The sequence below is a fragment of the Petaurus breviceps genome, unplaced genomic scaffold (genome assembly GCF_028583685.1).
Source record: "Petaurus breviceps papuanus isolate PSGF00001 unplaced genomic scaffold, PetGlider_PUasm1.0 90638, whole genome shotgun sequence".
Classification (NCBI taxonomy): Eukaryota; Metazoa; Chordata; class Mammalia; order Diprotodontia; family Petauridae; genus Petaurus; species Petaurus breviceps.
In genome coordinates, this window is record NW_027187295.1 from 6,512,909 (window position 1) to 6,528,976 (window position 16,068).

At 37.8% G+C, this 16,068-nt stretch overlaps 1 pseudogene; it reads left to right on the forward strand.

Annotated features, from left to right (window-relative positions):
• The window catches only part of LOC138143349 (zinc fingers and homeoboxes protein 1-like), a 15,168-nt pseudogene extending 2,556 nt beyond the window's left edge, over nt 1-12,612 (forward strand).
• The last annotated feature ends 3,456 nt before the right edge of the window (nt 12,613-16,068 follow it).

A 16,068-nucleotide genomic window follows, 5' to 3' on the forward strand; every position in this document is an offset into this window, starting at 1 on the left:
AAGGAAGGAAGGAAGGAAGGAAGGAAGGAAGGAAGGAAGGAAGGAAGATATAATCTGAAGTAGATCATATTCTACAGTGAGATACAAAATGTTCAAGAAGTTTCAACTTCAAGTTAGAAGGAAATGAACTGTGATCCTTTTGTCACAGTAGTCAAACATAGACAACGTAATGCTATTCTAACAGAGTGTTGGAAGTTGTTATATTGGAGGACACATGAAGTTCAAATAATAAAGGGATAAAGGCCATTCCTTCATGAAAGGGCAGATGCATTTGTGTCATATGATCTCACTGAACAACCGTACTGAAAGTATTTTCCAGACTCAGAAAGTTTGGATGATTAGATATGCTTAGATAACATGCAACAAAGGGTCAGACATCTTTTGACCTGAAATAAAGTTGTCTCAGTCACTTAAGAATTTGGTTTGAGGCATTATTTTAAGGTTGTTTGGAGGAGAATTTTGGGAGGGTTCAGCTGAGTGCTTTCTATACTCCATCATCTTAGCTCTGCCCCAAGAATTAGTCAGTAGGCTCTTCTGAAGGGAACAGGCAGGTATTTATCTACTAGACCCATTGAATCAGTAATCCTTATGGAATAACTGTGCATTTAACAGCAACCTCTTTAGCCATGTGGGTTACCTACTACTCTGCTTGCAGTCACATCCCACTAATATTAGCTTATATGCCTTGCATTATTTCCAAAATGGCATCACTATTTGAGGTATTTACACTTGTAAGCTTATGCCTTAAGTAATTAACTTCCAGATTATACAATTTAATCCATAAAATATATTAATTTTTATATAATTTTATTTTAACTAAACTTTCCATTTAGACTATAGTAGAAATTCCAAACATTTTCATGCCTACATTATGTGTATACTTTCTAAAGGCTTAAGATGATCAAAAAGAACAGTAGAATATATGACTCTGTCCCATATAGCTCAAAAGATGCCAACTAGATTATTCTGGTAAAATGTCCTGCTCAGTTTCTTTTTTCTTTCCTTGAAAATTTTGCAAACTATGGCAGCTAGGTGGCACAGTGAACAGAGCACCAGCTCTGAAGTCAGGAGGACCTGAGTTCAAATCTGGCCTCAGACACTTAACACTTACTAGCCATGAGACCTTGGGCAAGTCAATTAACCCTAATTCCCTTGCCTTCTCCCCTCCAAAAAGCAAAAGAAAAAGAAAGAAAGAAAGAAAGAAAGAAAGAAAGAAAGAAAGAAAGAAAGAAAGAAAGAAAGAAAGGAAGGAAGGAAGGAAGGAAGGAAGGAAGGAAGGAAGGAAGGAAGGAAGGAAGAAAAATAAAGGAAGGAGGAAAGAAAGAAAGAAAATAGTGCAAGCTACTATTTTACCATTTTACAGCAATTCCATTTCAAAAACAAACATTAAACTGAGAGTAGGTATGTCAAAACTTTATCTAGATCAAAAATACTTAACCTGGGGCCTAGGAATGTGTTTTTGTAATATATTTTGATAAAATTGACTTCCTTTGTAATCACATGTATCTTATCTTTCATGTTTAAAAATTATATTTTAGAAGAAGATCATCATATGCACATATTCACACAGGTTGAGAACTCCTGATCTTCATTCATACTAATCAAAACAGATAATGTAATGAAACTTTATTATGACTATTTTTAATTATTTTTTTATTTTTTAGTTTACATCTTTCATTTCTACAAGATTTTGTTAAAAGTTTTCTCCCCATTTTTCCCTACCCACCACCCCAAAACATCAACCACACTGAAAATCACCTCCCCCAATCTTCTCTCTCCCATATTTTCCCCCATTCCCCCTCTGACTTTCCAGTAGGGAAAGATGGATCTCTATGCTCCAGTGTCTATATATCTTATATCCCAGTTACATGTAAAATAATAATAATAATAATAATGATTATATATATATATATATATTTAAACTTTTTATTTTAAAACTTTGAATTCCAGATCATTTCCCTTCCTCCCTCATCACCCACCCTCATGGGGAAGATAAGCAATTCAATATAGGTTGTACCTACCTAGCTATGCAAAACATTTCCACAGGGGATATATAATGAAAGACTGATTCTATTTCCCTCCATCCTATCCCACCCCCCACTTGTTCTATTTTCTACTTTTATCCTATCCTTTTCCAAAAGAGGGTGCTTCCAGATTCCCTCCCCCCAGCCTGCCCTCCCTTCCATTATCTCCTCTCTTGTCCCCTTCCCTTCTACTCTCCTGTAGGATGAGATATCATATTAAGTGTGTATGTCATTCCCTCCCTAAGCCAAATTGAATGAGAATAAGGTTGATTCATTCACTTTTGGCTCCCTGTTCTTGCCCTCTATTGTAACAGTTTTCCCTTGCCTCTTCTATATGAGATAACATACCTCATTCTGTTTCTCCCCATCTCTTCTCATTATGTTCATTTCTCACCTCTTAATTTAATCTTTTAAGTATCATCCCTTCCTATTCTTTTTTTTTGCTTTTTGAAGGGCAATTGTGTTTAAGTAACTTGCCCAAGGTCACATGGCTAGGTTTTTTGTTTGTGTGTTTTAAGTGTCAGAGGCTGGATCTGAACTCAGGTCCTCCTGACTCAAGGGTTAGCACTCTACTCAATGTGCCACCTAGCTGCCCCAGTCCCTTCCTTGTCAATTGGTCCTGTGCCCTCTGTCTACATAAACATGTATGTATACACACATATGTATTCACACACCCATATATCTTCCTATATAGACATATATATATACATGTATACACACACACACATATATATGTATATGTATATGTATAGGTATACATTTCTATTCCCTTCAACTATTCTCATTCTGAGAAAAGTCTCATAAGTTACAATGATTGTTTTTCCATGTAGGAATATAAGTAGTTCAATTTTGATAAGTTCCTTATGATTTCTTTTCCCTGTTTACTTTTTCATGCATCATTTGCTTCTTGTACCTGAATGTCAAATTTTCTATTCAATTTTGTTTTTTTTTTTTTTAGAATGCTTGAAAGTCCTCTATTCCACTGAATGACCTTATTTTACCCCGAAACATGAAACTCAAGTTTTGCTGGGTAGATGATTCTTGGATTTAATCCCAGCTCCTTTGACCTTCAGAATATTATATTCCAAGCCCTTCAATCCCTCAGTGTAGAAGCTGCAAGATCCTGTGTTATCCTGATTGTTTCCACAATATTGAAATTTTTTCTTCCTGACTGCTTGTAATATTTTCTCCTTGATCTGGGAAGTCCAGAACCTTCATAGTAGTTTTCTTTTTGGGATCTTTTTCAAGAGGTGACTGGCATTCTTCTCCTCATTGGCTTTTTGAACCTCTTTTACCATCTGAGTTAGTCTATTTTAAGGTGTTATTTTCTTCAGTCAGGTTGTTGACTCTCATTTCATAATTTTCTTGCATCATTCTCATTTCTCTTCCCAATTTTTCCTCCACTTTTTTATTTGATTTTAAAAATTCATTTTAAGCTCCTATATGGCCTTTAACCAGCTCATATTTTTCTTGCAAGCTTTTGGTGGAAGAGTTCTGACTTCACTGTCTTCCTCCTCTTCCATGCTTTGATCCTTTTTGTTCCCAAAATAGGAGTGTAATGTCGGATTGTTCTGCTTCCTTTGCTTCCTTTGCTTATTCATGTTGCCACTCAATTACTTGACTTTTGAGCCCTTTGCCACAGTAGAACTCTGCTACCAGAAAGGGGATCTTTATCCCAAATTTTGGGGTTTTTGCAGCTGCCAGAGCTATTAGTTGGGTGCCCTCTCTGAAGTCTCCACACTCTCTGGTAAATTTTTCACTCACCCCAGGACCTCTACCCTGGACAGCAATCCAGATCCAAGCAGGTTAAAGCAAGATTGATTGCCCCTCAGACTGGTAGCTTGGTCCCCTACAATCTTCAGACCAGAAACTCTGAACCATGTGGAGGGGGCTGTAAGGCCCTGGAGCCTCAGCTGCTTCTCGCCATGGGAGCAAAGGCCAGAATGCACTCCCAAACTCCCTGTTCCCACAAAGTTTACACTGACCTCTCACTTTGTCTTGGGCATCTATGGGTTGATAATCCTGGAAACCACTACAGCTCATGGTGATCTGCAGTCCCTCCAGCCAGCAGCTAGTTGTGGCTGCCCTGAGGCTAAAACCTCTGGCTTGGCTTACTTGAGGCTGGGCTTGGCTCCCAGATAGCTAGGCTGGTTGATCCCTTCCTGCTGGCCTGCTGGGCTGTCTTCAGTAGGAGGTTAGCTTCTCTTTGACATTTTGTGGGTTCTGTAGCTCCAAAGTTTGTCATTTTTTTATATGAATTGAAGGAGCTGAACTTCAGAGCCCCCTTGAAGCCCTGTTTCTACTCCTCCATCTTTACTCAGCCTCCCCTCCCCTCCAAGAAACTTTGAATAGAAATTTTGGGATGTAAGATTTGCACCAATCCCTTCCAAGGGAAAGAGTAGAGAGTGAAAAGACAGGCCATGTCATCAGCCTTTGTCAAATCTGTGGGAGATATCAATCCCCAATTATCAGGCTACTCCATACAGAGTCCTTTGAGCTGAAGCAGATGGAGGCAGTGACTATAGCAGAGACAATAATTACTGAAATCACAACTCTATCAGTGAATCTTCTTTCTTTCTCTCACTTCCTCTCTAGGTCATCACAAATGACCCATTTGAACTCTCTTCCATATTATATGCTGAATATCTTTATTTAATCCCATGTCACTTCTTGTGACCTAGAGAAGAGGTTAAAAGAATAAAGCCTTCTTTAAGACTGACAGTTCCAATATTTCCCAGAGGCCTTACAGAGAACTGTATTTGAATGCCATACTAAAAGAGTATCATAGAATTAGAGCCAGAAGAGACCCTAAATCCCATCTATTCATACTCCCTCATTTTCAGATGTGAAAATTGAAACCCAGAAAGATTTGTCTGAGTTTATAGAGGTAGGGAATTGCATAGTTGGAACTTGAGTACAGTTCCCTAATTCCAAATCTGATATTCTTTTCACTACACCACTGATTTCATAAATATGAGTCAAGCAATGCCAAATCCATGAATTAAGACAGAAAAGAACATTATATCCTTGATAAGAACAAATATGTCCTCTGAAATGGATAATTCAAAGTCACTGATTTCACTCTGAATGACATTGGCAAGAATTTGCTCTTCCACAGAACTTTAAATGGCACAAGAGAATGCATTCTCTATGGTATCATGTGGAAGCCCCAGTCACAGACAATACATGTTAAAAACCCACCTGTAAGATATAAATTTCTGGACCTCCTTCTAAAAATCTTTTATTTGTGAATACATGTATGCATTTATGTGTGTGTGTATGTGTGTAAAATATGGTGGTTGTTCAGTCTTCCCCTCTGCAGATTCATATTATCCTCATGGTATTGCATGTTGTCTTTGTTAGCTTCCAGGGAGGCTGATCCTCGGGTTTTTTTAAACAACATATGAAAATATACTAGAAACTCACTGTAATGCAAAGTGCTTTAGACCCATCCACAAGATGGTTTGAAAGTGAATATACTGGACGGGACTCATTACAAGATTCTTCCAAGTGAGAAATAGTCAAGTACAACAAAAAACTATAGAGTCATTGTCTCTATTACACATGTCAGAAAGGGCATATTTTATGAGAACCTGGGACCAGTATGGTGATATTTTACAATTAAACCCTTAGAGATTCATGATGGAATCATAGGACATCTTTGTATGTCACTAAAAATATAGTGAATTTTCACTACAACTAGTTTTTTAATAGCCTAAAAAGTTTAGAAAGGATGGTGATAATAAAAACACAAAATGTTTTAATTTATATGTCTATACAGACACAAATCAAAATTTTGTAGTAACTAGGATTTCTTGTGCGGGGTAGAAAATTGTTTTTATAATGTTTATAATGATAGCTTTGAGGGACTACAAGGTTTTGAAATGCTTTCTAACTGTCAAAGACAGAAGTTATGTTTAGTAAAGCTTAATATTAGATGGATCTTTAAAATCATCAGTGTGGCCTCCAATATGACACAAAATTTTGCCATGCATTTCCATCTATCTGTTCCTGCTTCCTGTTCTTACATCAGTTTTCTTTAAGTATTCCACAAGGCAATCAGACAATAAATATTCCAGGCAGAGTGCTAAGTGCTAAGGATGAAAAGTAATGTACAGCAGAGTGCCTGATATGAAGGAAATCACAATCTAATGGGGGAGACAATATGCAAGCAACTGTTTACAAACAACATCTATACAGGATAATTTGTGGATAATCACTGAAAGGAAAGCAGTTGCATTAAGGGGCCTCAGGGAAATATTCTTGTAGAAGGTCAAAATTTAGCTGGGACTTGAAGGAAACCTGGAGGTAAAAATGAAGAGGGATATATATTCCAGGCATGGGGAAGAGCAAGGAGAAATGCCCAGTTTAGAAATGTTTACTGAATGGGGAGGGTGGAAATAGCATGGTCAAATCTGTGCATTAGGAAGATTAATTTAACAGTTCAGTGGAGGACAGACTGGAATGGAGAGAGAATTGAGGCAGTTAGAGATCAACTAGCAGACTATTACAACAGTTCTTGCAATATGCAAGGGCAAAGGCTGAAGTTGAATGAAAATAGGTTTTGACCAAACAAGGGAATTCCAGAGTTCATGATAAATAGAAGTGATGAACTCGTAATAGAAAAAATCAAAGGTATTAAAATATTTTGTGTAGGTATGTTGGATGGAAGAGCAGGTCATAAGACGTATGCAAGTTAATTCACTGCAGAGTAACTGTTTTATTGCTGTTGCTGTTGTTCAGTCATTGTAGTTGTGTCCAACACTTTTTGACTCAATTTGGCAAAGATGCTACAGTGATTTTCTATTTCCTTCTCCAGCTAATTTTACAGGTGAGAGAACTGAGATAAACAGGGTTAAGTTACTTTACCAGGATAATAGAACTAGTAAGTGTCTATGGCCATATTTGAATTCAGGTTTTTCTAATTCCAGGATTGGTACCCTATGCACTATGTCACCTAGATATTTTAGTGGGTATCAATATGTGCCAGGAATTGAGGAAGAAAGAAAGACAGAGAGGTAGGCATTGTACCCATTGTGGAAGGAGGGATATTTTCCTGCATGTCAGCAGACAGCAACTACCAGAATTTTGATTGTGTGGTGAATATGGATTGAGTTGAGTTAAACTCAGAGTAGGATAAGTCTTTGGATGATGGTGGTGGAAGTAAAACCTGAAAGAGGCAATAAAGATTAAGGAGTATTCCAAGTCCCCCTTGACCGGTAAATATGGGGAAATGAGTAAAACTAAAAATTGTGCTAGAAGTCAAGACCAGAGAAGATGCTTTTCCAGGATATGAATGGTGAGGTGATGGCTGATGGAGCACCTCTGTTTACCTCAGGTTGAAATCAATCCCTCCCTAGCTGAAGTACCAACTGAAGAAGTTTTGAATGCCATTAGGTTCCTTTCATGTGATAAAGCACCTGGTACTGATTCTATTCTATTTTAGATAGACAAGGTAGCAGGTGCGTTCATCATACAAAAGCTGACTGAAATTTTCCAGTTTATATGGCAAGAGGAGGTTATCGCCCAGGAGTTAAAGGATGCCTCCATTATCCATATCTCTAAAGGGAAAGAAAATAGATTGTCCTATGACAATCACAAGGGGGTCTCTCTCTTAGTCATTGCTGGAAAAGTTCTTGCCAGTGTCATCCTTAATAGGCTGATCCTTCACCTGGAAGATGTTCATCTACCTGAGAGTGTGGCTACAGAAAGGGCTGAAGAATGGTTGATTTGGTGTTTGCTGCCCAACAACCCTAGGAGAAATGCCAGGAGCATAACAGAGGTCTGTACACAACATTTGTAGATCGGACCAAGGCCTTGGTCAGTAATTCATGCCTTTTAGCATGATGTTTTCAGCCGCATTGACAAATGCTTTCAAAGAGGATGAACATGACATCAGTCAGCTATCACACCTAAGGTAAAATTTTCAACTTGAAAAGATTACAAGTGAAGACCAAAGGTGAGAGAGTGTTGGTGTATGATTTTCTGTTTGCAGATAATTATACACTCATCACAACCTCTGAAACTGAGATACAACGAAGTGTGGATCAAATCTCCACTGCTTGTGCTAATTTTGGCCTAAAAATTAACCAAAGTGCTCCATCAGTCACCATCACAGCATCTATACACAGAACCATTGGTTATAGCAAATGGAGAAGTTTTGAATTCTGTGAATAAGTTCACTTAGCTTGGTAGTGCAGTATTCAGGGACATACACATTGATAACGAGGTTGATGCACCCATTTCCAGAGCTAGCTCCATGTTTGCAAGGCTCTGAAGGAAAGTATGGGAGAGAAGAGCTATTAGACTGACTACCAAACTGAAAGTCTACAGAATCTACAGGGTCTACAGAGTCTACAGGTCTACAGAGTTATTGGGCTGACCTCATTCTTGCATGTCTGTCAAACCTAGACAGTATACCAGCACCATTCTAGGAAACTCAATTGCTTCCATTTGAATTGTCTAAGGAAGATTCTGAAGATCACCTCGCAGGTAAGCTACCAGACACTGAGGTCCCTACTCAAACTAAAATGCCAAGCATTCAAACTCTGATTCAGACAGTATAACTCCATGGGCTGTCCATGTTGTTTGAATGTAAAACTTATGCTCATGTAAAGCCAAGCACGAGTAGTTTTCCAGAGGACTGCTCTGGAAACACACAAAGTACCGGTGCCACAGCCATGCTTCCTCCCAGTTCTGCTCTCTTCCAGCCTGGGCTTCTTCTTATATATGATCATTAAGCCCCTCCCTGTTCCTTCCATTCATGTTGCATTAGCAACAGGGGTTCACAAGTTTTGTTTCTTCACAAAAGAACTGATATAATCATGGACAAGCCTTAAAAGAAACTTGAACTGAAACAAGGTGCTAAATAATTAAATAGCTGAAACAAGGTATTAACTACTTCTTTGCTTGCCATTACAGCTGTGTTTATCTGCCATACAATTACAATACAATGCTAAATTTATCCTATTTTATGTTGAATATAATTTCCTTATGAAAAGATATGATGCACTGTCTGAGCATAATTTGAAATATCATCACAGAGAAGAGAATTTTAAGCTAACTATGGTGAAATGAAATAATCAGACAATCTTTGAGCAAACAATTAATGATCTGACTTTTGATGGTAATTTTGTTAAAGAGCAGAATTCAGATCACGTAGAACCTACAGAAACTCCATCATCAGGAATTTATTTCAGCAAAACTCCTACAATGAAAATGATGAAAAAAAGGAGACAATAAATGGATTACAGTTTCCATAACTCTGAAGACATTCCAGAAGAGAAAGAGGATGAAACTAAATCAAGTCATGAAGAAATGGAAAAAAATTCCAACTTCATCAGCATCTGAATCTAATGCAAATACTCCTATTGTAAATAATATACATCCAAATACCACAAATACAGCAGTTACCTCAGCAGCAGTTCTTCAACCTGAGCTAGCACAGGTGATAACAGCAGCTGTGTCAGCTCAGCAGAATTCTAATTTGATTCCTAAAGTTTTATTTCCTCTTAATAGCATTCCCACGTATAATGACTTTGGAAAATAACCCCCTTTTCCTCAATATCTACCACAAATTCCCTTATCCAATGATGTCTAAAATAACAGTTCTATCTGCTGAAACAAAATATACAGAAGAATAGATCCAAATATGGTTTTCAGCCCAAAGCCTGAGACGTGGTATTAGTTGGACTCCAAAAGAAGTAGAGGAGGCAAGGAGGAAATCATTCAATGGCACAATGCATTGTGTACCACAAACAATAACAGTGATTCCTATACACATTTCAGCAGCTAGTAATGGTTTATCTTCCATTTTATACACATGCCAAATAGTTACTCAGCCAGATCTGGTACTTACATAAGTATCTGGCACTAATTGCTAGTAATGACAACTATAGTTAGTTGTTGCAGGAGTTTCAAATCAAACTCATATGCAGGAAAGTCAGGTGCATAGTGCAGAAACAAACCAGTAGATGTAATTCTAGCCCCCTCCCTAGCTTCTCAGTTAATTGAGAATGAAACTGCATTGGTGAGTCCTGATTCATTTGGTATCTGTGCCAAAAAAGGACAGTTGGCAGAATTGTAAGTTAGATACCTTAAAAATCAGTTTCCTCATGACTCAGATGTGATCAGGGCTATGAAAATAATGGACCTGACTAAAGGCAAGATCAAATAGTGCTTAAGCAACAGAAGCCATAATCAGAGACAACCCAAGAGTAATCAGTATATGCATCTCAACAGAGAAGCTTGTACCACTATATTTATAGACCCTAGTGACAAGACTGCAGAATCCCCAAAGGTCATTGTTTCATAATTTAAACAGCTGGGGGATACTTTCTTTGACTTTACTCCATGAAAATGTATTTTTTAATTTAGTAATTTTTAATTTTCAGCATTAACTCTTATAATTTTGAGTTCTAAATTGTTCCCCTCCCACCTTTCTCCCTTCCCCAAGATATCCTGTAATCTGATATAGGCTATACATATACAATTATATTAATTATATTACACCCATTTCCACATTACTCATGTTGTAAAAGAAAAATCAGAAAAGAGGGAAAAACCATGAGAAAGAAAGGAACAACAAATAGTATCCTTCAATCTGCATTCAGACTCCCTAGCTCTTTCTCTGGAAGTGTGGATAGAATTTTCTATAAAGAGTCCAATTTAGTTCTTCCCATGATGTTGCTATTACTGTGTATAATATTCTCCTGTTTCTGCTCACTTCACTCAGCATCAGTTCATGTAAGTCTTTCCAGGTTTTTCTGAAACCAGCCTGCTCATTATTTCTCATGGAACAATAGTATTCCATTACACTCATATACTATGACTTCTTCAGCCATTCCCCAATTGATGGACATCTGCTCAATTTCCAATTCTTTGACAACCCAAAGAGAGCTGATATAAATATTTTTGTCCATGTGGGTCCTTTTCCTTTTTTTATCTCTTTGGGATATAGACCTAGTAGCAGTATTGCTGAATCAAAGAGTATGAATAGTTTGGTTACTCTTTGAGTATAGTACCAACTTGCTCTTCAGAATGGTTGGTTCGGTTTTCAACTCTACCAATATTGCATTAGTGTTCCAACTTTCTCACACTTTCTCCAACATTTTTCATTTTCCTGTTTTGACATATTAGCCAATCTGATAGATGTGATGTGGTACCTCAGAGTTGTTTTAATTTGTATTCCTCTAATCAACAGTGATTTAGAGCATTTTTATATCACTATAGCTACCTTTAATTTTTTCATGTGAAAATTGCCTATTCATATCATTTTACCATTTATCTACTAGGGTGTGGCTTGTATTCTCATAAATTTGACTCAGTTCAATATATTCTCCTGGTTGTGCTAAGGTACATTTGGAGTCTTGGTGTTGGTGTCTGCCTGCTCCACAACATTAGGGCTCAGGATCTCCTGCTGGTTTGTTGAGGTTATCTGGCTTGCTGGAACACTTCTGTTATGGGAATGGGAATTTAAGATCTTCCCTGCTCCAGGCCCTTTGATAAGCTTAAGAGACAAAGAACCTTCCTCGATTTGAAAATATACTCTTCCCCACAATAGGCTGAGTTTGGTCAAATGGAGCCTATGGCAGAAGGCTTGTTTTTTCAGGAATGCCCATGCCTTTATGCTTTGTGCTTGGGCAGTGGGACAAGAGGGTTGTTACATTATCTGATCCAGGAGAAAGCTATATATACCCTGATGTGAGGCTTTGTTTTGGGGTTCACTTTGAGAAGAGTTATGTGATTTGACCAGATGAGACTCTGGGCATCTGTTGATCCCCCTGGCTTTGAAAATCCAGATGTTGGTGCTTTCCTCTCTGGCAACTGTGACTAGATATGGATGTAATAATGGTCAGACAGTCAGAAGCCTGTCTACTGCTCTGTTTCTCTGTCTGCTTGTAACTTTTTTGTATTCTCTGAAGTTCAGGGCGCTGAACTTTTCTCCCTGAGTTAGGTGAATGATATATGTTTGATTAAAGCAAGGTTGTTAAACCATTTTGAGTTGCTTTCCTTTGGAAAAGCAGATCTAAGAACCCATTTTATCAGCCATCCTGGGTATGCTGGGGTGCTTGCTGCTACAACTTCCTGTCTTGGAATGTGATCTCCTTTTACCTGAGTGAGACAGACCTTTTTTTGCTGATATTCCAATTTTCCCAGACTAAAAGATTGCTCCAACCCACATTTCTGTTGGCTTTACTGTGTCAGGATTTGTTCTGGGATGCTATTTCATGGTTTTCCCGGGGGGGGGGGGGGTGGAGCAATATGGGAGAGAGATACCAATTCACTGATTACTTTCTCATCTTGGCTCCTGGAAGTCCCTCTCCATGAAAATTTAAAGGGAAAACTTCAGAGTAGCTCCATGTCCTCCAATCAAGTTTCTTCAAAAGCCCTGTACTTACTGATCAAGAATTGAAGAGGTTAAGAGCACAAACCAAGCTTACCAACAAAGGAATTGATGACTGGTTTATAGAGAGAAAGGAATCTAAAGTTTCAAAGGAAAAGAGAAACAGATGAAAGCAATGCAGGCAGTTTCAGAGAATTAGCTTTTAGTTCTGGGAGCCAAGATGGTAGAGTAAGCAATAAGTAATTGTAATTCTCCCATAATCATCTCCAAGCCACCATAAAATAGCACCCCAAAACAAATCCCAAAACAAGAGAATCAGCAAAAAGATGGGGTGAAACAATATTTTAGCCCAAGAAACTTTTAATATCAGTAAGAAAGGTCCATCTCTCTCAGTTAAAAGGGAATGCATTCCAGGACAGGCAGTATTCCAGCAAACCAACAGGAGATCCTGAGATCCAGAAGATCCACCCAGTCTGGTGAAGGAGGCAAATGCCAACACTAGGACTCCCCCTCCCCCATGTGCCTTAGAAAAGTCAGGGGAACCTGGAGACTTCAGCTATGAGAACCACCACATTCTTTAGTGTAGCCCTAAATAAACAAGAATCTTCCAGTGGCCACACCTCCATGTGATGCCACAGTCCTTGACAAACAGGCATACTCAAGGGACTTCAGGGAAAGGCAGAAACAACCCATTAGGCCTCAGTACATACCAGATGCTACCAATAGGACCCCAGATTAGGTTCAAGTAAGCTGACAGACCCCTACAGCTTCCAACAGCACCAACCACACCCCCACCATACCCCCTCAGTACAGCACCAGACATGAGAATACCTGGGGGGCCTCATGGCAACACAAGCAAAACAAAACAGCAAAATACAAGGTAAACAGCCAGGGTCAACAGCCACTGGCACAAGAAGCCCCATTCCCCAGAATGTAGAGCTCAAATTTAAAAGAAAAGGAAAAGACCAAAAAAAGGTAAGCAAAACAAACAAACAAAAAAGAATCTAGAAAGTTATTAAAAGTTATTATGGTAACAGAGAAGACCAAACTCAGACACAAGCAACAATGTCAAAACAACTGTGGACAAACTCAAAGAAAAACAAGAAGTGGTCTTAACCCCAGAAAGAACTAATGGAAGAGCTCAACCAGGAGCTTAAATACATGTAAGAGAGGTAAAAGAAAAAAATGGGAAAAGAAATGAGTAATGCAAGAGAATTAAGAAAAATATGAGTAAACAGCTTGGAAAACTACTTAAAAAGTAGAATTGCCCAAATGGAAAAGGAAATAAAAAAATCCACTGAAGAAAATAACTCCCTAAAGAATACAGTTGGGTGAATGAAAAAGAAAGTACAAGTGGAAACTCATGACTCTTGTGAAACATCAAGAATCAAAACAATTAAAAATGGAAGAAAATATAAAATACCTCATGGGAGAAACAACTCAACTGGAAAATAGATGCAGGAGAGACAATATCAGAATCATTGGACTACCTGAAAGTCATAATCTGAAGGAGGACCTAGACAATATCTTTCAAGAAATTATCAAGGAAAACTGCATGATATCCTGGAACTAGAAGCTTGTATTGAAAAGATCCACAAATCACCTCAGGAAAGAAATTCTGAATGTAAAACTCAAAGGCACATTATAGCCAAATATTAGAACTATAAGGTCTAGGAATAAATACAAGTTTCCAGAAAGAAACAATTCAAATATCAGGGAGTCACAATTAGGATCACATAAGGCTTAGCAGCTGCAATGTTAAAGGATCTGAGGTCAGAAAACATGATATTCTGGAGGGTAAAGGAGCTAGAACTACAACCAGGAATCATTTACCCAGCAAAAGTAAGCATAATACATCAAAGGGAAAAATGGTCATCCAACAAAATAGAAAGATTTCAAGGTTTCATAAAGAGAAGAATAGAGCTAAACTAAAAATATGACATCCAATATCAAGAACCAAGAGAAGTATTAACAGGTAAAAAGGGAAAAGAAAACAAGGGATTCACTAGAGCTAAATGTTTTACATCCATACATGAGAAGATGACACTTGTAACTCTTAAAAATTGTGTCACTAAGTACAGATAGAAAGAGTATAGAAAGACAGAACATGCGGGGTACAAAGTGAATTTGAGGAAATTACATAAAAATGAAGGGATGAGAAAGAGGAGTATCACGGGTACAGAAGGAAGGGAGTGGTAGAGTGGGTTAAATTATCTCACATGAAGAAGCAAGAAAGACCTATTACAGTGGAGGGGAAGATTGGCAGGGGGAGTGTGATGGGCATTGCTTGAAACTGATTAGTATTGACACAAAGAGGGAATAAAATACACAATCCATTGAACATAGAACTCTATCTTGCCTGACAGGGAAATAAGAGTGGAGGGGATTAAGTAAAGAGGGATTATAGAAGGGAGGGCAGATGGGGAGAGGTGGCAGACAGAAACAAATCACTGGTGAGGGGGGAAAGAGTGAAAAGGGAGAGAGCACCAACAGGAGAAAGAATAGAATGGAGGAAAATACACAGGTAGTAATCATAATTGTAATGTGGTTAGGATAAACTATCCCATAAAACAGAAGTCGATAGCAGAGTGTATCAAAAATCAGAATCCTACAATGTGTTGTTTATAACACACTTGAAACAGAGAGATGAACACAGAGTAAAGGCAAGGGGCTGAAGCAGAATCATTTGAGGTTCAGCTGTATTAAAAATAAAGCAGGTGTAGCAATCCTGATCTCAGACAAAATACAAGCAAAAATATGCCTAATTAAAATAGAGAAGTGAGGAAACTACATCTTGCTAAAAGATACCATAGATAATAAGCAATATCAATATTAAATATATGTGCACCTAGTGTATCACATCCAAATCTTAAAGAAAAAGGAAACAATTACATGAAGAAATAGGCAGCAAAACAATAATAGTGGAGGACTCCAATTGTCCTCTCCCAGAACTCAACAAATCAAACCAAAAAAATAAATAAGAAAGAAACTCAGGAAACAAATAGAGCATTTGCTTTCACACGATTTAAACATGGAGGGTGACAGAGCAAGGAATAGTCAGACCACCATATCTCTGGGGAGGGGAAGAATTCATGACCCAACAAGAGATATAGAGCACAAAAATATAAAATATATAATCTTTATTATCTGAAACTTTAAAAAGCCTTTGTACAAACAAAACCAATGCAACCAAAATTAAAAGGAAAGAAGATGATCAAATCAATCTTTACAGCAAATATCTCTTATAAAGGCCTCATTTTGCAATTAAATTAAATTGAATGTAATTAAAATTGAGTCAAATTTATAAAATACAGACCATTCCCAAATGGTCAAAAGATATGAACAGGAAATTTTCAGACAAAGCAATAAAAAAAACTATCTATAGGCACATAAGAATTGCTCTAACATAGTTTGAATTAAGAAAATGAAAAGCAAAACAACTGTGAAATACTTCCTCACACCCATCAAATTGGCTAATATGATAGAAAAGGAAAATGATAAATGCTGGAGATGTGGGCAAGCTAGAAGACTTGTTGCTAGACTAGAAGATTCCACATTAGAAGTTGCAAGTTAGGAGACTCCACTATTGATGGAGTTGCAAAGTGATCCAACCATGTTGGAGACCAATTTGGAACTATGCCCAAAGGGCTTTAAAATTGGACATACCCTTTGATCCAGTAATATTACTTCTCTGTCCAT